This window comes from Polypterus senegalus, chromosome 12, assembly GCF_016835505.1.
Source record: "Polypterus senegalus isolate Bchr_013 chromosome 12, ASM1683550v1, whole genome shotgun sequence".
NCBI lineage: Eukaryota > Metazoa > Chordata > Cladistia > Polypteriformes > Polypteridae > Polypterus > Polypterus senegalus.
In genome coordinates, this window is record NC_053165.1 from 12,048,812 (window position 1) to 12,075,661 (window position 26,850).

The 26,850-nt window shown below is 40.4% G+C and overlaps 1 long non-coding RNA gene across 1 annotated transcript; it reads right to left on the bottom strand.

Annotated features, from left to right (window-relative positions):
- Positions 1-249: 249 nt before the first annotated feature.
- On the bottom strand, positions 250-25,748 carry LOC120540654. The gene is made up of 2 exons (XR_005635835.1): positions 25,683-25,748; positions 250-2,464 (listed from the first exon to the last, which is right to left on the bottom strand). It is a non-coding gene; the product is annotated as an uncharacterized LOC120540654 (long non-coding RNA).
- Between the last annotated feature and the right edge of the window lie 1,102 nt (positions 25,749-26,850).

Consider the following 26,850-nt stretch of genomic DNA (forward strand, 5'->3'; position numbering starts at 1 on the left):
TGTCAGAGAGGTATTGCTGGCTAAAAACTGTGGCTTAGAGAAAACTGTGACACAACACTTTGAGGTTGAATGCGCCTCTTCATCTTAAATCGGCCTTCTTACTGCTTTATTACATGAAGCATAACAGGAAAGCATGAAGGCATTTCATTCAGCTGACAAAATGCAGGACATGCACAGAAATGCAGAGTGTGAATAAAGACGGTGACACACTCTTCAATTACCAAAATGAGTACAGACACAAACCCAACATACAACATTTGAGGGAATTTACTGGTAAATAAATCAGCAAAAATGCAAAGAAAACAGAAAAAAGCTAGCAAAAGTACAAAAAAAAGAATGTTACATAGTAAAAACAAAATGCCATATGAGAAATCATACCCGTCTACTGAACAGTGGGCAGTCACGCTATTGATCTCTTTGCCAGTCTTTTCCCAAATCAGAATTCATATGAAATCTCATCACCATGATTAACCACAAGAGTTTCTAGATCCTGGCCTTAAATCACAGTCACTTCTGGTGTTGGAGGGACATCTAAAGGCTTTGTCACATTACACAACATTTTCCGTCGATTCTCAATCATAGTCTTCATGCACCTAACATTAGAGGGTCGGTGGCAGGCTCCCGTGAAGGTCAGTCATCTAGTCGGGTATCACCAGCGACTCACTCTGACTAGTCCACGGCCCACCCAGTCTTTCGTTGTAGCAGCAACCAGTGAAGGCTCATCTGGAAATCCAATGCATAGAATGCAGCTATGAGGACTGACGAACGCTTGTGTTTTGGACCTCACAGACAGAAAAGAAGTTCATCTGTCTGATGTCTCATCTTTTACATACCACGACAGATTGAAAGAGATGGCAGCCGAACTTGGCGTACATTTTTAATCTTTTGTACAGCACGGCTCTGTCAAGTAGTATGTTACTGGCAGTCGTGAAACGAGGCAAGCAAGACTGTGCCAGAAAGTCGTCACACAGTCGCTAAATTTGACATGCCCAGCAATTTACAGTCATTTAGTTTCCTTGGTGTTAGACCCAAGTGTCACTCATGCAACAGTATAGACACGTCTCCAGCAAGACCCGAGGTTTACTCGGGCTGTAAAAATGCCAATGGCATTAGTGTCAAGTGTTGTTCAAGCAATGGTATAGCTGTGTCTTATACAAGCGTCAAGCCTGAGCGTTACTCAGGCAAACAGTGTCAGGCGCTTCGTCTCCTAGCCTCATAATGGCATCTTGTAAGAAACGCCTCTCATCAGCAGTGATGATGAAGTGAAACTGAAACAGTCAGTGAAACCAAAAGTGATTCTGAGAATCCGAAAATGACACTCACGTCACTCACACATGCTCAGTGTGCCGTTCACATTATTATTATTATTTGTATCATTATTACACTTTCTGCACTTCTGACTTTGTGCTTTTAGTGTTTTGCACATTGTACAGGAGAAAGATGAGATTTAATTAGCCAAAAACTGCAATGTTTTTTACATATTTATTTGAGGGGAAAATATAACGCTGAGGAGGTTCATTTGTCATGGTCAAGCGTCAGTCAGCAAGTCTGACATACCTGACAACTAGTAGTTTTGCAATGCGAGTTTGGCTTTGGCTACGTGTGCCTTTAGACAGCCACACATCCCAGATCCTCCAAGAGGAGTACTAAAAAAATGCTCTTTTAAAGAGCTGACCTGTAATTGATAGTGCGGCTGCACAATGACATGGACAAGGGCCTAAAAGAGGATGTGGGTGTAGGTGGTCATCCTCTGAAGGAGATGAAGAAGGACACCTCGAGAAGAAAGAAATCAAAACAAATAGTGAAGATTTACCCTTTCAGCATCACATGACCACCTGAAACTGTCCCCATCATCTTTATGACACTGCACAGTATAAGAGATGGCCGGCGTCAGGAAGATTTTCCAAAAGCTGCAAACTTTCTTCTTCAAGTATGAAGGATCCTATAACTTTTGAAAGACTGTAAATGTAACCAAAAAAAGTTAGGTTCCTGATATTACAATACTGTATTCACCTGCATTTTTAATTTGCAATTTCAAATTACCATAACAGTAATGTGAAAATTCCATAATTACAAAATAATACTTTACCTACTGCCGAGTTAAAAAAAGAACAAAAAAAAAAAAAAAACATTATTCCAAAGAGTCTTGAGAATGGACTAGAATGGTGTCCCAACGCCGCTTCAGGTAAGTTGTTACGTGGCGTCTCCTTCCAAGGAGCTGCATTACAGCTTTGGAGTCCAATTAACCCAGCAGCTCCCCAGTCACGCTGTGAGCCCCTCATGGTTCAATTGCAAAAAAAAGAACGGCAGTTATGGAGTCTCCGACTGAAGTTTTTGAACAAACATCTGCTCAATGCAGGTAGCTTGGCAGGCTATCGGCAGCACAACGAAAACCCAAATTTGAGGCAGAACTGTCAGGGGTGTTCTGGCTTCGGGCGGCACATCGATATCTGTAGCAATGCGACTAAAGAAATAAAAAGAAAAAAAGAGATTACCAATACAGCCAAACATTAGCATTTGACAAGTGTGTCAGAAACCAGCATTTCTGAAGCACAGGGCCGTGGGTTGCTGTACTTGGTGGGCGAGCTGGTCGCCTAAGTGATCAACAGTGCCAAGTCAAAATTATCTATGACCGTCTCATGAATGGGTACCACCCGCCAGTTCCGCTTTCAAAATGCGTTCTCGTTAACACCAAAAGGGGACCTGCTTGCTTTACCAAAGGAAACCTTCATTGTGGGTCCTGAATAAATTTAAAGAGTAAAAACTGGGTCATGACATCATAAAGGCTGAAAAATACTGTCTTAAACAATCGGTGTGTAAAGGGTCATGTTCAAGTAGTGCTGGCAAAGGCCATGTCACATTATGCGACTTTTTCAACAATTTTTAGTTGTAGCCTTCATTTATATAATCTTAGGGAGGTGGAGGCAGGTTAGATTTTATATTTCTACATTTGCTAAGGAAGACAAACCAAAAAAGCTGAAAATCAATTAAAATTTGAATTTATAACAAGCACTTATTTTGCAAAGACTGAAATACGTGTGTTTACAATCAAACATATGTAAGCATACATAAATATAAAGCTCTATAAGGGAGGACTGAATTCAATCATATAGGTCAGGGGTCCTCAGTCACAGACCTGGAGGGCCGCAGTGGCTGCAGATTTTTGCTCCAACCCAACTGGTTAATATGTTGCTTAAGTAATGCTCCTGCTTCACTTTAGTTGTCTTGCTCGTTAAGATTTTGAACCCTTGTCGCTTTTTTTAGTCTTAAACAGCAATATTCTTGGTTTTTAATGGCTCTAATTAACAATAACATGCCAATGACAAAAGAGACCAGCATTTCTCCATTTAGATTGTTACCTGTGTGTATTTATCATGCTCTATTGGGTTTAATTAAATACTTGGAAGGAAAGTGAAGAGAAAAAAGTGAAGGACTGAGAAGTACTCCTCCATTTTAGCCTTCAAATCATTTGGATGATATCCTTAGAAAGTGGAAAAAATCCAGGATATGAGAATGACCTGACATAGCAGAGTTAAAGCACTAACAAGCCATGACATTAAATTATTGACAAGAATTGCTTTCTAATTAAGCAACCGGGTTAGAACAAAAACCTGCAGCCACTGCGGCCCTCTAGGACTGTGATTGAGGACCCCTGATATAGGTGAACAGAAAATTAGTAAGGCATTAAATTTGACCAACAATTTAAAAAGTGCATCAAATGAATACTTGTACTAAGTACACAACCTTTAAAATAACAAATTCAAAATTCAGTTGTAATTACATTTTCAAACTTGTATTGATTTGTACATATTCTTTTGTTTGCAACATCTTACTAATTTTATGATGAAAAAGGTGATTAATATAGAGATATTTGCTTAATCCAGTTCAATTCTATGTGGTCATCAAGCCCATCGAGACATCAATCGCAAGGCTGGACCCAACCTTTGAAAATATCAAGAAAAAGGCACACAGCCATACATGGCTGATTTACAGTCACCAATTAATTTACCATGCATTTGCATGAGGGCAAACAATCAATGCTTATCAAGAAGTACAATGCATATAATGCAGCAATGACGAATAAGGAACAGAGGGCTTTGGACCTCACAAACAGAACAGGAGCTCATCTGTGTGACTGTACCATGACAGAATGGCTGTCACCACCAGACCACGTCAGTTTACAAGAATGAAAATCGCTGGACACGTCAAATGTTGCTGTAACCTGCAGGAACTGAACTAAAGTACATAAATCAATATAAAATCAGTTGTATATATGCATATGAGTCTAGGAAACTAGCATTTATTTCCCTAAAGGTGCATGTACTTCAGGAAAGTTTCTAGAGTGAGAGGTAGAGGAGCCGTGAGCACCTGAGCACAGGCGTGAATACACAATACGCAGAGAGACTGTGAAAAGCGGCAACGGCGACTTAGATAAGCAACGTTTCAACAGCCCTGAACTGCGCTAAGGGTGTCTTTTAGAGAAACTAGCAAAACAGAGGATAGAATCTGACACCCCGAACGGCAAACTGAGAAGAGGAAATTACTAGAAGGAGTCTTTATTTATTTTTTCTTTGTTGATATGGGGACACAGAAAAGTGGACATGTTATAATAATCTAAGCAGAGTGGGAGAAATGGAATATTAAAGTGAATTTTATTTTGATCCTGCACTTTGTTTTCATATTAATTGGACTGACATTGAGAAAGAAAAAAAAACATTTGTTGAAAATTTTGGCTTTATGAAGTCTAATTTATATTTATTGAATGTTCCGTGTAAATAGTTGCTGTATAATAGATGAATAAATTGCTTTTTTTCCCTTCAATTAACAATGCCATTGGTAATTACAAGCCAGTTGTGTGTGTATTTTAGTTAAACTGAATATGTTACGGCTTCCCAGAGACTGTAAGGGCACGGGTCGGCCCCACACCACCAGGTCCTTGAACCCGCTACTGCCAATAACGTACCCTGAGGAACTTCTTCAGTGCTGTTAAAAAAGTCAAAACCAAAGAGTTCAATAAATAATCCAATAAAAAGAATTGATAGTGGAGATTAAAATGAATTAAATAAATGATTACATTAAAATTCTGTCAGGCAGGAATCTGTCCTTTACATGCTAGTCCCCGCTGCTTCCCTTGAGCCTGGTGTCTTCTCTCTTTATCCTAACCAGAACTTGAAGGAGGAGAAGACTCCCTAACTGACAGTCACCATAATCCTTCCACGGGTCCGGGTCCCCACCATTCTACCCAAGGGTCGGGTCCCCATTGTCTATGGCTCCAATAAGGCTCCCACTGTGAACCTCACTGACTCCCCCTGCCTTCCCAGACATACACGGCAAGTCGCCTGCACCACCTGATCACTCCAGCTCCCTCAATCGCTCAGCCAGTGTGATCCACTTCACCAGCCCCAAGCATCGGCCACACGCTCCCTCCAAAGGGGCTCTCTTCCCAACTGTCTGCCATCTCTTTTTCTATCACTCACATATCACACTCTGGCTCTCTCTCTCTCGTCTCTCTGCCTGCTTCTCTCTGTCCCGTCTTTTAACCTCCAGCTCCTTCTCTCTTCTTCTGCCAATCTGTTTTTCTTTTTCTCATGCCGGCTCATCCTTACATGGCTCCATGGACTCTGTGTCTCAATCGGGCACTGCAAGAAGACGATGAAGCAACTTGAGTCAGACCTCACTGACATGTGCAGGTGCGTCTCTCCGCAATTACTCCACCGAGCAGATACACCCACAGAGATCGAGTCGGCCAATTAATTATTTATTTTAAAACGACCACCTTTTTCTATGCCATGGACCCACTGTACCACAGAGACAAATAATATTAACACTGGACATTAAAAAGCACACCCTAAAAATGAATGGGATTTTGCATAGTGATGATTGCCTTGATGTCTTTCTAGCACAGTGACAGCCTATAACGTGGTGCCTGGCAGAACCAGAGCTGTATGAAGGGTTAACAGGTGTGAACAGTTCAGGTGCCGTCTTAGCACCTTTTTTGGTCTTTTCCACATTCTGTTGTGGACATCAGACAGAGGTGCTTCTCCTCTGCTTTGTGAGGTGCTAACCACCCATGCCCCTTATTCCTCTTTGCTGCAAACCATGTTATTGAGCATTCATTGCTTGCCCATTCTGAAGGCTACAATTGAAAAACTGCTGAAAAAGTTATCAAGTGTGACATGGACTTCACAAATGCCATAGCTGTATTTACTGTGAATATTAATATTACAGGAGCCACACAGAAGGCATGTCACCATGAAGATAAAAGGGGTCAGCACTTGGCTACAATGTACACGCAGAACTTGTTCCTCTGAATTAAAGCAGCATGTGACCTGTATTCATAATTAAAAGAGGACATTTCTGGCCAAATGTTCTATAATATTTACTTCTGCCTGCCTCTTTATTCTAAATCTTAAAAAAAAATGTCCACAGTCATCCAATATCTAGCTTGAAATGACATCTAAAGACCACTTCTGTTGCTGGACTTATTTCTTATCTTAATGGTTATTTATGGGAAATTTCCACGTTTTCCTCAGCAGTAAGGCGACTGCAGCTAATCAATGGGTGCTGTCACTTCAGGCTGGGGCGAGAAGGCAGCCCTCCCAAAGAGTGTTTAGGGTAGCTGATAGGGAGGTCCCATCTGTGAATGGCTGCCTAGCAACTGTATCACTGGACAGGATTTCAGTGGATTACGTTGTGCTTACTGTTATGTGTTTATCATATCTGCTCCAGATCCAGTAATGGGTGTCTTTCCAAAAACAAGAGCACTGGACTGATTCAAGTCTGGAGTAAGACGCACTGGAGGCAAACAAATAGCGAGAGATAGCATTGTTTTCACGTCTCTAACCTGACTGATAAAAACAACCTCCTGCTCTCTGAAGACTAAGGCAATTTTATCTTAATGCACCATGTTTTTCCCAAAGGCATCTTGTCAGGAAACCGCTCCACTATGAGAAATCCATGGAATACTTTCCATTATAACACTATGTTTACGATATTTTTGTTCAAATAATGACGATTATGGTTTCACACTAGAAGATTACATTTCCAACAACTAATCAAAACAGCAAGCTCAATATGACTGTTATGGGTTTTGAACGGCTTAACCTTCTAAGTTTTAGTTTTTTAGATTTTGTTTTAAAACTCGCATTAATAATAAACTTTAAGGCAGGGGCACACAATGCATTGATCACGACTGACCGGTAGATTGCGTTGCATTCAAAAAAAATTTTTTTGAAATGTTAGTCTATCATATATCCTCCCTGTGGCATTTGTCACTTGATTGACATACAGGGCGGCCAGTCTGAGGTCTCTTCTCTTCTCACACACTGGTCATCCTGCACTCACGATCAATTACTGCAAAACTCCGGCTGTGATCTAGTTAGCTTTCCAATTTATATCAACTAAAGAAGGGATTTAAAAAAAAAAAATTGTTTGGGGAGGGTATGGGCTGGATGTGGAATTGGAAGAGAATTTTTTTCTCACAATCGAAGTGCGTTTTTCTGATCTGTCAATCTGTCATTGCTATTCCAAAGAAGGAAAATGTGGAAAGGCATTTTCGAGCTGTTCATAAAAACTACGAAACTGACGTCCTTCCAAAAAGCGATCTGAGAAAAGAGAGGGAACTAAAATCGCAGTTAATCGGACAGCCCTCATTTTTCACTAGGCTGAATTCAAAAGCTCCTTGACTGCATTATTCGGCTCTACTTATTTATGCGAGTCAGCCTTTTCCCACATGACAATTATTACATCCGAATACTGTAGGGACCATAAATGTATTGAATTGTTATTGTGCCATAAAGGTTATTCAGTTATGCAAGGTATGACAACATACATTTTATGTATAAAGTATACTCATTGTGTGTGTATGTGTGTATGTTATGTATGTATGCATATGTGTATGTATGTATGTGTATATATATAGCATTTTGATCATTTCGACCTGGTCATTTTAAAAGTAGCTCGCAAGCCGAAAAAGTGTGGGAACCCCTGCTTTAAGGCAAATAAAAATTCTGTGCATATAAGATCCACTGCTGACCACAATCCAATTAGGATATTCTCTTTATCTTCATGTGACTTCTGGCTTGTCACTGATAATTGCCATCAGAAATAGAATTAAATGGATTTTAACCTCCTTAATGTTACATTGTTTTTCAAAAAATACATGTAAAAAGCGCTGCATTTTCTGTTTGAAAAATTACATACTTACCGTATATACTCGCATATAAGTCGGGTCTTGAAACTCGAAAAATCAATCATAAAATCAGACCCTGACTTATAGGCCCGTTCAAAAATGCGACACTTAATATTTTTCTTTACATCTTCTTGCCTCCTCCAATCTTTCATCACTTTCTCAGACACATCGAATTTTGTTGCAGCAATGCAGTTACCGATTTCTTTCACCACTTCAATGACTTTTAATGTAAAACCAGATTCACATTTCCTTCTGATCGAATGCTCCATCGTAGGTAAGGGATGCTCTTACGATAAAGGTGTATGAGGGGGTGAGATACAAAAAACACAAATCAGTGCAAATGTCGCTTCGGATACTTTGGGTATTACCATGTGGTCACGTAGGCACAATACATAGGGGGAAAAAAGGCAGTGTGCTCCGTGGTTACTCTCTCAGGTGGGCATTAGCATATCGTAATCTCTAGGAGAGTTTTCGGCATTCGAATTATATGATTTGACATTATAAAATATCGGAAATTATATGGTAAAATCAAGCCCCGACTTATCCGCGGGAGAACTTAAACGCGAGTATAGATGGTAATAAATCTGACCTTTCTACTGTAAAATGTACAAAATTCTACAAGTACAAGGTCAGAAAGAAAGCATAGAAAGTATAAAAATGATACAAAAAATAATAGTAATAATAATAAAGCCAATGCTAATACCATATATACCGTTCAAAAAGTGTTGTTTGTGTGGTATATCTTGAAGCACGGGGAATTACACAATCCAGCGTCCCAGTCATGACAACAGTATCGGGATTCCAGTGGATTTTTTTTCTAGACTGATCAGAGCACGCTGCATATGTGCGAATGACACGAGCGTCACATTCAGATTCATCAGAACCATTTTTGATTTCCCTGTCAATTTCACTGCCTGAAGACAGATTCACTCGTATCGTGCAGTGCTCTGTCGTATCATGTCAAGAGCGTGCAACACCTGGCCTGCTGAAAAACGTTTCTTACAAGACGCCACTATGAGGCTAGGAGAAGACGTGTCTGCACCGTTGCCTGGGTAACACTCGAGCCTGTTGCTTACACAAGACACGCCTGGATCGTTTTCCTGAGAAACGCTTGGCATACTGTTGGCACTTTTACAGCCCGAGTAATCCTTGGGTCTAACACTTACATTAGACATGTCTATACAGTTGCCCAAGTGACGCTCAGGACTAACACTTTTAGTACTGTTTTTACAACCAAAGTAATGCTCAGGTCTGATGCTAAGGAGGATCAATTAAACAGTGTGAAGGACTTCGCGCGGGTACTAACATCCTGGCTGGAGCTGTGCTGGGATTCTTACCTGGCTGGGATGCCAATGGTGTGGAAGAACAGGGTAAGGTGCAGCTTGCTTTGAGCATTATCTTCCTCAAGGCCCTAGAATTTCACTGCGTGTTGTCCTGTATAACTATGCATGTGACAAATAAAGAATATTGAATCCTTGACTGGTAGCCTCCCTGGAATACGGCACCTTTACAGACTCCCACAGGGCACAGTGGGAACTGTAGTTCATTGGCTCACTCCTGTTGGGTTCCGTGGGGGCACAGAAGAGACTAGCAAGCCCTACTTTGTCAGGCTCCAGGCTTACCTTGAAGTGCTTCTGAGTCACAGTTTAGGGTTGCAGGAAGTACTTCCAGGTGTTACATAAAAGGAGTAGCCTGCTGTAGTTTGGGGAGCCAGAGTCAGGAGGAGAAGGAAGCTTGCTGAGAGGAGAGGAGGAAGAAACGACTGGGAGTTACTTAGAAAACAGACTTGGGTTTGTGGTGTGGGAAACTTTATCAGTAAGAGTTTCACACAATACAAAGCCCTCTCTTTCATTGGAACTTGTGACCGAGCCTGTGTGTTTTGAGTTTGGGGGTAGGGACCACAACAGCTATCTGCTGCAGTCATAGTAATCTTGGGAAAAGTCGAAGGTAGGATACCTTGAGTTTGCAACACCTGGCAAAATAAGTGATACTGGGAAATGAAAAGTGGAGTTTATTAAATACTCTTGTAATCAGCTACAAGCACTACGATCGCGAGCGCCTAAACAGCTCAGTTTCACCGTACAGCAAGAGTTGTTTGTCCAAGGACTGCGAAGGCAAAGAATAAAGGCAAGGTAGAAATAATTCATCACTGGTCTGCAATCCACGGTAGTGGGAAATGATCAGACGGTCTCAGACAAGGTGGCTGTATTGTCTACTCTTTTGTTGTATAGAGTCCTACGTGGCCCAATGTTCCCCTTCTATACCCTCTACTATGTAGACATAAATGTCTTAAATTTAATATTCTTACCGCCCTATGACATACTGTAGTTGAGCACTTCCTCCCCCCAACTTATTTCCATCTATAACCTCCGGCAATCAGATAGACTAAAAGAACAGACAGGAGTTAAGTTACATATTTCATTATGTATCATAGATAATATGCCTAAGTTACAAGGAAGCACAGTGCAATGTTACAATGTAAGTGTTGGTTACAAACCAAACCATACAACCTGATAGTACTAGATTAGAACATTAGAAAGATTTAGACAAGATCAGGCCATTCAGCCCAACAAAGATTGCTAGTCCTATCCACTCAGTTACTCCAAAATATCATTCCGAGTTTTGGAGGTTCCTAAAGTCCTGCAGTCTACCACACTACTTGGTGGTTATGGCACCATACAGTCAGGTCTTTTATCTCCCTCTGGTAGGCAGCCTCATCATGGTCGCTGATTAGGCCAAGCACAGTGGTATCATTCTCAGACATGATGATGCCGTTGCCCTCATAGTCACAGGGGAATCAGCCTCTACAGCAGTGGGCAGAGACAGCTGGTGTTTGTGAATGGTACGGAGGACTTATTTTGCCAGTCCTCACTAACGTGGGTCTATTTGTCAATAAGTCAAAGACCTGGCCACTGACTGAGCTGCTCAGACCAGGGTCTCTGAGCTTAAGCACCGGGCTGGGTGGCACAATAGTAATACAGTGATCCCGCCTCGATCGCGGGGGTTGCGTTCCAGAACCCCCCACGAAAGGTGAAAATCCGCAAAGTAAAAACCATATGTTCATATGGTTATTTTTTATATATTTTAAGCCCTTATAAACTCTCCCACACTCTTATAAACATTTCCTGCACAGTTATACAGCATAAACCCTTTGTATTCTCTTAGATATTAGGTAAGATTCGTTGAAATTATGTATGTAAACACACTGTATATATACAGTAAAACCTAAATATTATTTTAAAGATATTGGGCGTCTCCGATATCACATATGTTACAGACATTACGATAGACAGGCCACCAGCAATAAATACATACAATGCAAGAAAAATTGTATACAGTGAAATGTGTGTACAGTGACACTAAATGTACATACATGTACTAAGTACTGTAAGTAGAAAATTAATTATGGTTACTCACCAACAATGACATGACGACTTGTCCGATAACGATGAGTTTAATTTTAATGCACAACAAAGGAAAGCGTTACAGCTCTTCTAAAGGAGCCTCTTCAGGCGATTGTGTAACACCGCCATTGTTCTTCTTCCGGTAGTCTTTAATCCAAATCCCTAAAGCAGATTCCATCCAGACTACCGCCTTATTACGTCCAATTACAACTCGTTTTGCGCCCTGGTTAAAGAACACTGCGGCCATAGATCTTATATTCTTTTCCTCCTTTTTAAATGAAAAGAATTGTGGACTCATTGATGCCGTAATGGCGTCCTACAGTGGTGTAGCTGTTCCCTTCCTTCAACATATCCAAAACTTTTACCTTTTCGGCAATCGTTAGCATCTTCCATTGGCATTTGGGCACGGTTCCTGAAGCAGGAGCAGATCGTTTTGGAGCCATAACGAAGGGCTTGACTACGCACAAAGATAAACACAAATGTTAACTCTTTACACAGCAAAACACGTTGATGCTGAATGAGCGAGACGAGATTTCCTGGTTAACACAGCAGAATCAAATTCGGCGCTCCGTCGCTGAGCCAATGAGCACACAGGAACTTAACTGCGTGCCCTGATTGGGTAGCTTTTCAGCCATCCGCCAATAGCTTCCCTTGTATGAAAATCAACTGGGCAAACCAACTGAGGAAGCATGTACCAGAAGTAAAAAGACCCATTGTCAGCAGAAACCCGCAAAGCAGTGAAAAATGCACGTTATATATTTAGATATGCTTACATATAAAATCCGTGATAGAGTGAAGCCGCGAAAGTCAAAGCACAATATAGCGAGGGATTACTGTAATTACAATAAGTTTTATTTATGTAGCACCTTTCATACACTCAAGGACACTTTACAATTCAATACACACATTAGCAAGACAGTAGAAATTGCATACACGAAAAAGAATACTCCTCATTGAAAAGATATGTTTTTAACAGAAGTTTGAAATTAATAATAAATTTTTCCTTCCAAAGGCTGAGAGGGAGAGCATTCCAAATTTTACAGGCTATCACTCTAAAAGCTCTGCCACCCATAGTTACCAACCTGTATTTAGGTACTGTGAGTAACTTAGCGTCCGATGATCGTAATGCACAGGCAGGAGTGGAAGGAAGCAGCAGCTCCGACAGATAATGAGGGGCTAAACCATGAAGGGCTTTCAAGGTGAGAAGAACAATCAAAGGACAGGAGTGATGTAAGCAGATGTTTTAGTGTGTGTAACTAGACGAGCAGCAGAATTCTGAGCATATTGTAATCTATTGATATATTTAGTCGGGGGGCCACAAAACAAAGCCTTGCAATAGTCCAGATGGGTAGTGATGAAAGTGTGAGTGAGTGTTCCAGCATCTTTCACACTAAGGAAAGGATGCAGAGGAGCAATGCTGAGAAGATGAAAAATAGGCTATCTGTACCATTGAGCTAATGTGTAGTTGAAAAGTAAGAAGCTGATCAAAGATGACACCCAAATTACGGACTGATGCTGAGGGTTGAACCAGGATCCCATCAATGTCAATTTTTAGCTCACGAAGGGTAGAGAGGACAGATTTGGTACCAACTAATAAGATTTCTGTTTTATCAGGACTGAGTTGTAAAAAAATATCTGTCATCCAATGATTGATTTCCTGAATGCTGTCAGTCAGCACAACAGGTGAAGATGTTGCAATTGCATCGACACTTACATAAAGTTGTGTGTCATCGGCATAGCAGTGGAAGCTCAGACCATACCGACGAATAATCTCACCTAATGGGAGCATATAGATGTTGAAGAGGATTGGACCGAGAACTGACCATCGAGGGATACCTTGTGTGAATGAAGTAGTGGCAGATTTGTATTCCCTAATGAAGACGTAATACTGGCGATCACTGAGGTGTGATGTGAACCAAGAAAGAGCAGCACCAGAGATACCAATAGCTGAAAGTCGGGACAGTAAAATGTTATGGTTAACTGTATCAAGCGCTGCACTTTAGTCAAGAAGACATAGAATAGCGGCAGAAGCTTTAGTCAATGAACGGCATCCTGATATGGGTGTTTTTCCTTTCTAGATGTCCCAGAGCAGTGTGCAGGACAAGGGAGACGGCAGCATCCACAGATCTGTGAAGCTGGTATGCAAACTGTAGGGCAGCAGAGATATTGTGGTTAATGTTGAGTATAACCAGTTTCTCCAGACACTTCATCATCACGGAGGTTAATGCAAAGGGCTGATAGTCACTCAAACCGGATACAGCAGAATTCTTTGGAGGGAAAATCTTTTCAAAAAATGGTTTGGACATTAGCTTTATCCACATTCCCTTCCCATTAGCCTTGTGTACATTCCCTAGCATATGAGCCCTGGATTGCCCGAGCACAGTAATGATGCCCCATCCATTTAATTTTATTCTGCGTGAATTTGTTTTCAGCTCTGTACACTGCCTGTCCTTTATGCAGCTTTTTCTTCAGCACTCACTATATGTCCTTTAAAATCATGACCAGGAAAAAGGACAAAATTCACGGGTGGGATTCTGTTCCTATTATAACCGGACTTGAGAGTCCTCAAATACAGAAAATGATTGACATTTAACAGCAGCGCTGTAGTCAAGATCACAACCTATTGAGACTGAGTCAACAGGAGCTTGGAAAGTTTACAGTGTTAGGATGCAAGTGTTGCATCCCTGCCAAACGATGATGATGGTGATGAAGATTTTTAAACTTCGTCAGACTGTGATCTCTGGTGTGGTTTACAGCTCAGTGTGATGCAGTCAGGATGAGATTGCATAACACTAAATCTAAAGTCAGAGTCTTCCCTCCTCAAATGCTTATAAATACTGCAGTAGTTAGAAAGCAGTAAACTATCTATTTTTGGGTACATGTTTAATCTCATAAAATTATATTTGTTTCTAAATGTATTAAGAACGGAACAAAATCACATATGCTCTGCCAACATCACCAAATACCCACGCCGTAACTCGCATTCTTCAAGTATTAAAGAAGTCTTGCATGTGACTTGAGTGTGTATTAAAGTACTAAACATTTTATTTTTGTCCCAGCTCTTGGTTGGTTCTCAGAGATAAATCACAGAATTAGAGGATCAGATCGAGCTGAAGCATCATAAAATGTCAAGGGCATCGACCAGTTCACTTTTCTGTTGTTTTGTGTTCATTGTCATCTGTAGATTGCTTCAGTAATCCTCACTGATGTATAGGAATTGTAATGTCCATACAAGGCCAGAAAATCCGATCAATAAAATTCAGAAGCTGTGCAAGCAGGGGTTTTTAAGGAAAGAGTCTCACATTTTTTTTTACTTAGGAATTCTGACATAAAGTGCTTGTGCCAATGAAACCTTAAATAGACAAATGGGATTAATACTGCAAAAAAATATGAGACAAGAATTAACAGGAAATCTTAAAATAAAGCTACTGTTGATGTGGCATCTTTCATGAGAACCCTCTACTGCTGCACAGTTTCTTAAATGTTGGGGTTCACAGCTTTGCCAGAGTTGTGTTGCAAAGGGTCACAGCTCACCAATGCATTTAATGGGAATGGATCACGAATGGTTTGTGAAGTGTCTCTCGATGGGTTGCTCACCATTGCTCCGCTGTGACATTGGTGGTTGTTCTCCAAGGAGAGGCCCAATGTTGTGACTGTTGGCGGGGATTCTCCAAGGGAATAATCCCTCACCCACCCCCATCATGACTGTCAGCAATTTTCCAAAGGGGAAAACGGATCTGATGGTTACCATGGACTGGGTCACAAAAATGCTAAAAAGGGCAAAACTGAGTCACGAGAAAACTTCAGTTTAGAGTACTCAAGTTTTTTGGGTTTTCAAGAGTCTGTAAAAGTAATTTCTGAGCCTTAAAGGAATACAGTTATCCCTTGTGATTCCTGCAATTTGTGTATCCCAGTGTTCCACGATCAAAGCCCTTCTTGTCCTGGCAGTTCCAAACTGCTTCCATTTGACAATTGCTCCTGGAAACATTGAAATCCTTAGAAATTGTTTTAAAACTTTGACATGATCTCTTACCTTACCACATTTTGATCACTGAGGTCTACAGAGAGTTTGTGGAAGAATAATTTTAGGGTAACATAGCTTTCATCTTAAAGAAATAGTATAATGGGTTAATGAATGTCAGAAACCTTTGTGGGCATGTCAGGAGGCCAAATAATGGTCAAAATGTATTAATGGATTTTCAAATTCGTTCACAAGATATAACAGTATATGTAATCTAATCTAAAATTTTAATACAGAGAGAGATGCAAAAAACATAAAATCTCAACACCAGCATCAGTCCCCTGAGGATTTTGGGGGAAAACCACTACCCATTGTGCCACTGTTGAGTTAATGTAAATATTTATATATACCATAGTCATAAAAAATGACTAATGAAATCAATTACTGTATTGGGATAGGCAATGCCATCTTAAGTGTGTCTTGAAAATGAAGACATAAGTAAATTACTGTAATGTGAATATAATAATCTTACCAGCAAAACACAAAACATCCATCTCCCCATCTTCCAGGTCAGAATGTCTATGACCCCCAAGGGTCTATTATTTGTCTAAAGTAATTCCCAAATGAAGATTAGGTGGACTGAAATAATTTTATGGATTACCATTCTCCATGTAAATAATTGAAATGTTACTTCAATAAAGTAGCAAATTTAGCAAAGCCATGTATTAAGGTTAAAAATGAACTGTGAAAATGTACTTCTAAAACTGAAGCTTCAGTTCAGTAGAATGAGAGAAAAAAAAGCATTATTAAAATCTATTTTGGTACTTTCAAGGGTTTTGCAAACATCTGGGGATTTTTCACAACCTTCACCAAAGGCGCTGCACACACTGACCCAGTTTGTCGTCTAAGCTCAAGGTTAAATTTCAATGTGATGAGCTGCAGTCTGACCTTCTGGAAAAAAAAACGCACCTCTGTTAGATTAATCAAGATGTTCGAGTGTTCTCTTAACCTCCCTAGAGGGTGTGTGAAGGTATTGTGATGTTTTTGTACATTCACTTAGGCACATGGCTGGCTGCACAGTCAGGAAGGTGCCACCTGCTGACCTAAACTGTAGTCTAAAACCACAACTATCTCAGAGCACATGCAAAACAATGAAGGCACCAAATGGCCAGCTGAAGATGAGGGCATCTTTCAAACATATTTTTAATATATGTGGACAAAGCAAGATTTAATCTTCCTTTAAACAGAATCTATAGATAAAGGTGATGTAATTGAAAAATATAATGAACATTTCACTTTGCAATAATGTATTAAACGAAACATGAACAGATATACCATTTCTATCTGTGGAAAAGTAGGTCCCCCAACCCAAGCTCTATCTCGTGTTGCCCCCTCAAGTCATGTTTCCTATAATTGTCCAGTAGTCTCTGACATCGACTGAAATATCATCCTAGCTGCAGCGTGTGCTTAGATCTGCCGACTTCAGGAACGTCATCTGTGGAAAAAATCCACTCTTGGGTTAAATAGGTGGCATTGCAATTCCTAACTACAGTATCTAGACGTATCTGACATCAAACAGGAGAAAGTTTTTCGAACTCATCCAAGCAGAATTCTTTGAGCTGCGAGATGTTTGAGGGGCGTCTTGCATGCACAGCCCTCCACAGCACCTCAATGCTGACTTTGGCTTGGCCAGTCTAGAACCTTAAATTTCTTTCTTTTCAGCCATTCTTTTTGTGGATTTACTGGTATTCTTTAAGGCCACTGTCATGTTAGAAGGTCCACATTTGATTCAGGTTTAATCTTCTGAAAGATGGTCTCACATTACCCTTAAAAACCCTCTGGTATAGTAAGAAAATTATACTGGACTCTATGATGGTGAGCCGCCCAGGTCCTAATGCAGCAAAGCAACCCCAACACACTGCCATGCTTTACATTTTGTATCAGGATTTTCTGGTCAATTCCAAGTGAATGCCACACACGTTGGACGGGCATCCCGACCAGAGAAAGGAAGGAGCCAGACATGGAAATGACAGCTGGAGGAGACGTATGGACCGCCCACCAGAAGTGGAAGATATTGCTAGGGACTTTTTATTCCCCCAGAACAGGAGATGGCAGCAGCCCTTTGTATCAGCACCCATTTGGGAAGCAGTAGGGAATGGTGGGAGATGTAGTCCAGCAATACAGCCCTGCTGGGGACCATGGGTTCCACAAGGGGGCACTGTCGGGAAAATGCCCTCCCTAAAATGGGACTTCCGTATGACCTGGAAGTACTTCCATCGGGCAGTGGCCCTGGCACCTGAAGGACCCCCGGTAAGTCCTCAATAAAAGGGACCGCACTCCCTTGTCCAGGTGAGTCGGAGTTGGGAGGACATGAAGCAACACTCAACTGGAGGAGGACAGTGTGGTCGTGAGACGGAATACTATGGAAGGAGAAGAGATTACTGTGGAGAGCGAAACCTGTGCTTTGTGCTACTGTTGAAGGAATTAGGTTAATAAACCATCCTTTATTTGAACCCAGGACTCTTTGTGTGTTCATGTTGGGGTTTGGGGCAGGCTGATGCCCCGGTTTCTATCACACCCGTTTTTGGTGGTTGCCAATCATGTCTTCTGGTGCTGTGGCCAAATAACTATTTTTGCCTTGTCTGTCCAGAGCACATTGTTCCATATGTCCTGGCCTTTACCTTGGTGTTCATGAGCAAACTTTGGTCTTGCCCTGATGTTCTTTCTCGACACCAAAGGATTCTGCACACCTCCCATGTATATCTCATTTGTATAGCCTGTTTCTAACGGTAGACCCATGACATCAACAGCCACACATGCTACCTGTAGATCCTGTGATGAAATCATGGGGTTCTTGGGGACTTCTTTCAGCATCTGGCATTCTGCCCCCAGGCTGAACTTGTTGGGACCAGTTGGCAGTTGTACGATATCTTCTCAAGGTATAGATGATCTACTGGACAGTGGAACGGTTGATTTCCAATTGTTTGGAGAGCTTTTTAAATCCATTCCAAGGCATCTATAACCTTCTTTCTGAAGGCCTCAGAGAGCTCCTTTGACCTGGACATGGTGATCGCACACACTTCAACAACAAAGAGCAAGCCAAACTAAAAGTCTGAGTTAGTTTAAATAAGAGGACAGGGCCAGCCAAGATCCTTTTAATCCTTTGCACCTCATCTGGTGCACCTGATTCTAATTTGAGGTATTTAAGGTTGGGATACACGTAAAGGTTCACTTACCTTTTTCCACATGCTATATTTCCATCTATTTAAATTATACAATGAACTACAAAATGCAAATGTGTGTTTATGTTTGTAACAAATAACACCTTTATCTATAGATATTGTTTAACTGAAGATCAAACCTTGATAGAGCCGCAATTCACAGGGTGTCCTGTCTTGGGACTATATGTACTTTCCAAAGACTGAAGAGTTCAAATTAAGTATAGGATACATTTAGAACCATCTGGATGAGAACAGGCCAGGCCATTCACGCCAACAAAGCTCGTCAGTCCTGTCCACTTCATTCTTCTAAAATAACATCAAGCTGAGTTTTGAAAGTCCCTAAAGTCCTACTGCCTACCACACTACTTAGCCATTTATTCCATGTGTCTGTGGTCCTCTGTGTGAAGAAAAACTTTTAAATGTTTGTGTGGAATTTACCCAGCTGTGTCCCTGTGTTCTCGTTGAACTCATTTTAAAGTCGCTGTCTCAATCCACTGGACTAATTCCCTTCATAATTTTAAACATGTCACTCAGGTCTCCTCTTAATCTGTTTACTTAAACTGTGAAGACTCAGCTCTTTTAATCTTTCCTCATAATTCATCTCCTGTAGCCCTGGAATCAGCCTAGTCGCTCTTTTCTGGAGATGTGATTCTGACTTATATGAGCTGAGGTAGACACTGGTTACTGTCATCTATTAAAAAAAAAGCATGTTTTTAACAGTGACTCCTAATATGAATGCTTTGGGTGACATAAATAAGCCTGGCAGGGATTCTTTGCAGCTGTCCTTATACACACCAGTGCATTCAGCAGTTAAGTACAGCAGACAGCTTACATGAAAGTCATAGATGGTGGAATATTCCGATCAAGTCCCCCACACACTTCATAGACCTGTGATATGACTATATATGAATAATAATGATATGCATGAATAGGGAAGTTTTCAACATTACAGGAACTGTATGCTTCACTGCATATGTCTTTGTACTTTATAGAAATCTTTACTATGCATTTAGCATTTTTATATAAATAACAAGTATGTTTAAATATACAGGGTGGGCAAAAGTAGGATTACAGTTGTATGTGAATGTAATAATGTGTATTATTATTTATTTATTAATTACTGTATTATTTATTTGTCATCTTATTATTATTATTAACGTGTGCTTAAGTATACCAATCACAACCTGCAGGTCTTTTTCCACATGAACAACTGTAAACCTACCTTTTTCCACCCCTGTATATTACAGTTGGACATTTAGAAATTTCAAGTCAACTCAGCTTTTCATCGCTCTGTTTGCCACTATGCAGGGTGTGATTATACTCATACAGTTATGTGAAAAAGCAAGTACACTCTTACTCTTATTTTTATCCTTTTTAACATTTGAGGACATATCAAGATTTGACCGTCATTTGAACAGTACCTTTAGGTAAAGGTGAGGAGATTGGAAATGAAATAAACGAGGATTTGACGTTGCAATAATTTATTCAGCGAAAAAGGAATAGGCATGCCATTTCCATCCAGGTCTACTACCTGGTATTGCCCCCCCTTAAGTCGTGTTTCCTATCATTGTCTATCAGTCTCTTACATTGACCGAGATGTCACCCTAGCTGTACTGTGGTGACCTCACTAGCAACGTCTGTGGAAAAAGTCCACCCCTTGGCTCTTATAGGTGGCATTGCACTCCCTAACTGTCTAGAAGCCTCTTACGTTGAATGGGAGAAAGTTCTTCCCACTCATCCAAGTAGAATTCTACTGTATCACTTCTGTGATGTTGGAGGGGTGTCTCTTATGTGTACAGCCCATTTTATATCCCCCCACAGAGCACCTCGATGGAATTTAGATTTGGACCATTCCAGAACTCTGTTTCTTTCTTTTGACCAGTTCCACGGTGGATTTACTGGGCTGTTTAGGGTCATTGTCATGTTAGAAGTTCAATCTCGTGACAGATACTCTCACGCTATTCTCAAGCACCCTCTGGTGCAATAAAGAATTCCTAGTAGATTATATGATGGTCAGCTGTACAGACCCTGATGTAGCAAATCCTACCTCAAACCAGAACATTTCCACCACCGCCCTTTACAGTTGGTATTCAGTTCTAAGAGTGTCTGTGATTTTTCCAAATACTTCCTCTGGTGTCGTGGCCAAGTAATTCGCATATCCACGCACCATATTTACTGCACTACTCAGTGTCTCTTTCCATGACTCTGCTATTTTCAGGATGAAAACTTTTTAACATTACTGAGACATTTACACTCCACCAGCTCCCATCTGTTCATCCCCATTCTAGTTAAACTAAGATCTAAAATCGACCATAACTCCTTCCATTTTTTATTATAAATTTGGATTTTGTAAAGTTAGCAATGGACTTTAAACAAAGCCACTTTTCCTTTTCCACATGACAGTACAAGCAGAACCCATTATTGTAGAAGTCAATGTGCTTGGCGTACACAGGAATCACACGTTGTACTTTCATACACTCGGGAGCTTTGTAGCTTTAAATGGCGACAGCACTAAATGACACCAAATTATGTTTCATCAGTTTTATCAAATCAGAGCAATCTCCATCCAGAGACTCTAATTATAAAGTGAGCACTGATAGTTAGGTGGCAATTAAGAAAGGAGATCTCAATAGTACGTTTTCAAGATTATTCCACCAGCTGCAGACAATTATCAAACTCAAAGAAGCAGGGGTTGAAGCAATGTATTTAAAAAAGAGCTCTTTTTTTTCTGCACCGTGCTCAACAGATTTATAGCTGACCAAAATTTCAATCACTACTTAATTTGACTGAATATATAGAACGTTAAAATACTTACAAGTAAAAGATATGAGCAGCTCATTCGCCAAAAATGTTGTTATAAAACTGTATCTCTCCTTCTGCCTTAACCCTAACCTTAACCCTGAAATTACATTTGACCTTTTTTATTATTATCTTATGCATTCTGAGCAGCCTTAAGTATTAAATTATAAAACACACACAAGCACTAATGATAAGCCAAGAGAGCTACAAGGTCATTAATTGAAATTCACAGCCTAGCCTGCTGGTGACAAGCCACTAACATTTTAAAACCCATTAGGAAAAACTGAATTAAAAATATTAAAATGTCACAAGACTAGTGAAAGTGAATGCCACATGCTTTTGGTTAATAAAATAAATAACTGGCTTGGTAATGAGTTCAACCTGAATAAATAAGTAAGTGGCTTTCAAACCACCAATTAATAATAAGATAGCAGACTCCATTGTTTGTCATAAGTCTGTGTGGAGCCTTACTGGCTGCAAAGCTGGGCATTAAAGAACACGATGGTTTTAATAGTTGTAATGCTCACGGGGGCTGAGTTTTTGCAATTTTTGAGAAAACATCTTTCTGACAGGCCCAGGTAAGCATAATATAATGATGTGCTTTGACGTTTTACAATGTTTTATTACAGTCACATAATACTGATAATATGTTTACTTCTGAACACAAAGTATAATGATGCCAAACTGCATAACGTATTGAACTGAGCGAAAAACCTATTCTCACATTTGATAGAATGATTTGGAGTGTAAATGACAAGAGGGCCAGTTAAGTCCCAACTATCACGTCACTATGTGACCCCAATCAAGCCATAGTCTGTGACTGCGAACATTGTGGAAATGTAGAAACAAATGTCCTGTGCAGCTAATACTTGTAATTCACTTTATACAAAAGCAACAGAAAAATAAATACGCATTTTGATTGTGAAGAACAAATTAAATACTTCACAAATGCAAAAATTTATTTAAAGTAGTAGTCTTCAATGCTTTTAGATACATACCTTAGAGAACGTCAGTAGCTAAAATTGTAACACTTTCATGTTTATATGTTCTCAGTGAAAAAGTAATTACACCCCATGAAATATGTGTTTTTTCTTTTTTAACATATGTGGACATATCAAGATTTGATCTTCATTTTAAACAGTACCCATAGACAGAACTGACATATCATCTCATATTCCCATCCGCTCTTCCTGGTAAGGGTAATGGTTTGATATAACATTTTGTCACATTTTCATTTTGTAGTCCATTGTATTATTTAAATAAAAATAAATGCAAATTTCACATGTGGGAAAAGTAAGTCTACCCCTCTTTTTATCACTACCTCAAATTGTCTTATACTGTCTTATGTAAAGCTCAGGCATGCAGTCTTGTGTTAACTGTTGCTGAAGTGTGCATTATCACCAAGCTCAGATCAAAAGAATGTTATCGATACCTAGCAGTCTGGGAAGAGATTGCAAAAGACCTCCAAACAGCTGGAAATTAATGATCTATAAGTGAAGATGATGTCAAACAACTGTCAACTTGCCCAGACTAGGACACCTCAGCAAGTTAAGACCTAGAGCAAAACACAATAAAACTGAAAGAAGTTTCCAAGAACCAACAGGTAGCTCTTGCCACTGTTGATGTCAAAGTGCAAGAGTCTAGCGTTATAAACAGGCTGCACAAATTAGGCCTGCATGGAAGGTACGCCAGGTGGACTAAGACTTGACATGAACACCTAGGCAAAGAGCCCTAGAATTTCATCATGGGACCGACAGGTAGTTCTTCCCCAATTTCATTTTTTTTTTGTTTCTGGAGGTGTTCAAGGTCAGACTGGGTCAGGTGTAGAGACTCGCAGCTACATCAAATGATAGTTTCTCCATAAACGTGAACAAGACAAGGGGATGACAGCTACAGTTATATTCATATCTGGTAGCATGGATTGCGGACTATCTTAAAGACAGATCTCAGTATGTGCGTCTCGGGAACTGCAGGTCTGACATTGTGGTCAGCAACACAGGAGCGCCGCACGCAGGGGACTGGACTTTCTCCGGTCCTGTTCAGCCAACATACATTGGACTTCCAATACAACTCAGAGTCCTGCCACGTGCAAAAGTTCACTGACGACACTACTATCGTGGGCTGCATCAGGAGTGGGCAGAAGGAGGAGTATAGGAAACTAATAAAAGACTTTGTTAAATGGTGCGACTCAAACCACTTACACCTGAACACCAGCAAAACCAAGGAGCTGGTGGTGGATTTTAGGAGGCCCAGGCCCCGTGATCATCAGAGGTGACTGTGTGCAGAGGATGAAGACCAATAAATACCTGGGAGTGCAGCTGGATGATAAATTGGACTGGACTGCCAATACTGATGTGCTGTGTAAGAGAGGACAGAGCCGACTATACTTCCTTAGAAGGCTGGCGTCTTTGTGGCGAGCGCCCTCTTCTACGTGGTGGTGTGCTGGGGAGGCAGCATAAAGAAGAGGGATGCCTCACGCCTGGACAAACTGGTGAGGAAGGCAGGCTCTATTGTAGGCACGGAGCTGGACAGTTTGTCATCCGTGGCAGAGCGACGGCCACTGAGCAGACTCCTGTCAATTGTGGAGAATCCACTGCATCCACTGAACAGGATCATCTCCAAACAGAGGAGCAGCTTCAGTGACAGACTGCTGTCACCATCCTGCTCCACTGACAGACTGAGGAGACCCCACACTATGCGACTGTTCCATTCCACCCGCGCGGGGGGGGAGGGGGGGGAGAGAGAGGGTAAACGTTACTATTATACAACATTATTGTCTGTCTGTTATACTTTCATTGTTAGCAATCTTTAATTTAATATTGTTTTTATCAGTATGCTGCTGCTGGAGTGTGTAAATTTCCCCTTGGGATTAATAAATATCTATCTATCTATCTATCAGTCTCACATACCAGCACACAGCACATATATTTTAGTTATAAAACTTAAATTTTAAAACAATACAAAAACAAACAAACTGACAATCATTACACAGTCTTATTTTTCTATGCACTTATTATAGATTTCCAGATTGATAGATAGATAGACAGACTTACTTTAATTTTAGCATAGTTGGCAGGGATAGATAGATAGATAGATAGACTTTAATTTTAGCATAGTTGACAGGATTAAATAGATAGATAACATACTTCATTTATTCCCAGTGGCACAATAAATTGACTATAGATTAATTATTTAGATAATGTTCACAAATGCACACCAACACTCTTATTTACTTTCACTTTATTTTAGTCAATTTCATCCCTAGAGTTGAACATGAATTACGTACATACGCACCCACCGACATTCACACAAAGGTCAATTCTGAATAACTTTATTTGCTCATCTTTGCCAATGTGGGAGAAAAAACAAAGAAATTTGAGTTACGATCCCCCACAAAGCCAGGGAGAACATGAAAAGTCCAACTGGACAATGTAGAGGGGTGGGTCTGTCCTGATCCATTTAATCCATATTAACAGCACTTCAGTTAATCTTAACTTGTACCAGAATTTAAGTCCGAAACCCAAAGTAGTTGAAAGCATGCTATGTGGTGAACGCAGGGGAGGATGTTTTAATATTAATTAACCTAATTAACTAAATTTCACCTAGAATTAGAATTGCCCACTCTGCCCACATGTTAAACTGCTGCTTTTTCTGTTCCTTCTAATTTAGCATCTTTTATCCAAGTGTGGCTAGCCACAAAAAACCATTAGTAACGGTCAACTTTCAGTTCTATTTTCAACCAGCAGTTTTAGCAAGTGTTGCCGTCTGTGAGAGTGTGATGCTGTTCTTTTTCTGAATTTTAATCCAGTCACTGTGGAAACAGTTTCTAATTCAACAGGTTAAAACAGCACGTGAAGGTTATTTACAGAGCAGGGTGCGACTTTGCTTTACTGTTGCCTTGTTACTTACACAGGGCACAGCATATACTTTTTGAAAAAGCTTAAAAAGAATGGGGAGTGAGGATGAGGTTTCATCTGTGAGCGCTTTCCAGATAAAATGTAGGCACTGGTTTGTTTCTATTAACTCTTATCTGTTTATTCCAGAATTCACAGAAGTGAACGATTTCTAGTTACAATCATTAGGATTGTTTGTTGGCTTGCTCTCACCTTGTGACACATGTATGAACCACCTTTCTTCACTTTTTCTGTTCCACTTTCTGGGCCCTTCTGGGGAAAAAAAAAAGTAAAAACATGATAAACAAGTGAACAACCAAAACAAGAAATGCAGACGTTTTCTTTCAAAATATACAAAGCTGTGCAAAGGTCTTAGGCTCCCTTGATTTTTGCTATAAATTTTGTCTTAAGATGTTTATTTCTTGTTTCCTGCATTAATGAAAGAGCAGAATTCCTAAATTCATTTTCTAAAAAAAACTTTTTGTATTTTTTTTAAAGTAACTAACACATTAAGTAAAAGTTCATTTTTCATATAAAAGCTTGGTGACACAGTCAAACTCGACTCACCGCCCTGAACTTCATGGATGATGTGTCACACACAACTGGCTCTACAGGAGGCTACTATGAAACTGGAACACAAAAGGAGGAAAACTGGCCTTCAAATCAACAATTTGAAAACAAAAGCCACGCCAGTTCACCCAGTAGGAGGCAAGAAAGTCAACAAGCTGACTGAGTTCACCTGTTTAGGCAGCACTGTTACCAGAGGTTCTGATGAATATACGTGGCCAAGTAATAGCCGTATTTCAAAATCTACATTAAAAATGGTTAACTGAGTCGACTGCTCATGCCGCTAAGATTCGCCTCTACCATAGCATCACAGATGGCCAAATATGCCAGAGAGAAGTGAAGGGTAACGCAGAAGCTCACTCGACAACTCAACGTACTCCATACATGGTGCCTGCAATGGATTCTTGGCATCACCTACTGCAAACCCATCACAAACAAAGGAATCCTGTGACAGAGGGACTAACCAAAGTTAGTTGGGCATCATCACCATCCGGCAGATGTGTCTCCCCAGCCACATATTTATGCTGTCCCCAGGATGGCACTGCACTGGAAGCTAGAAATGTTAAAAGGAAGCAAGGCTGCCAGTGCAAGACCTGGCGAGTGACTTGCAAAGGGGATCTCTAAGCCACTGACATCGATTGGGATGAGGCTGAAAAAGTCACAACAGGCCGAGTTCATTGGAGGATTCTTGCTGTCTAATGTGCCAAATGGCACAGATTGGTTTAAGTCTAAGTGAGACTCTGAAGATCTACAGCCCAGTGGAGAACTAAACAAAGATAACAAACAGGGGGCTAATGATCGATGAACTCGTGAG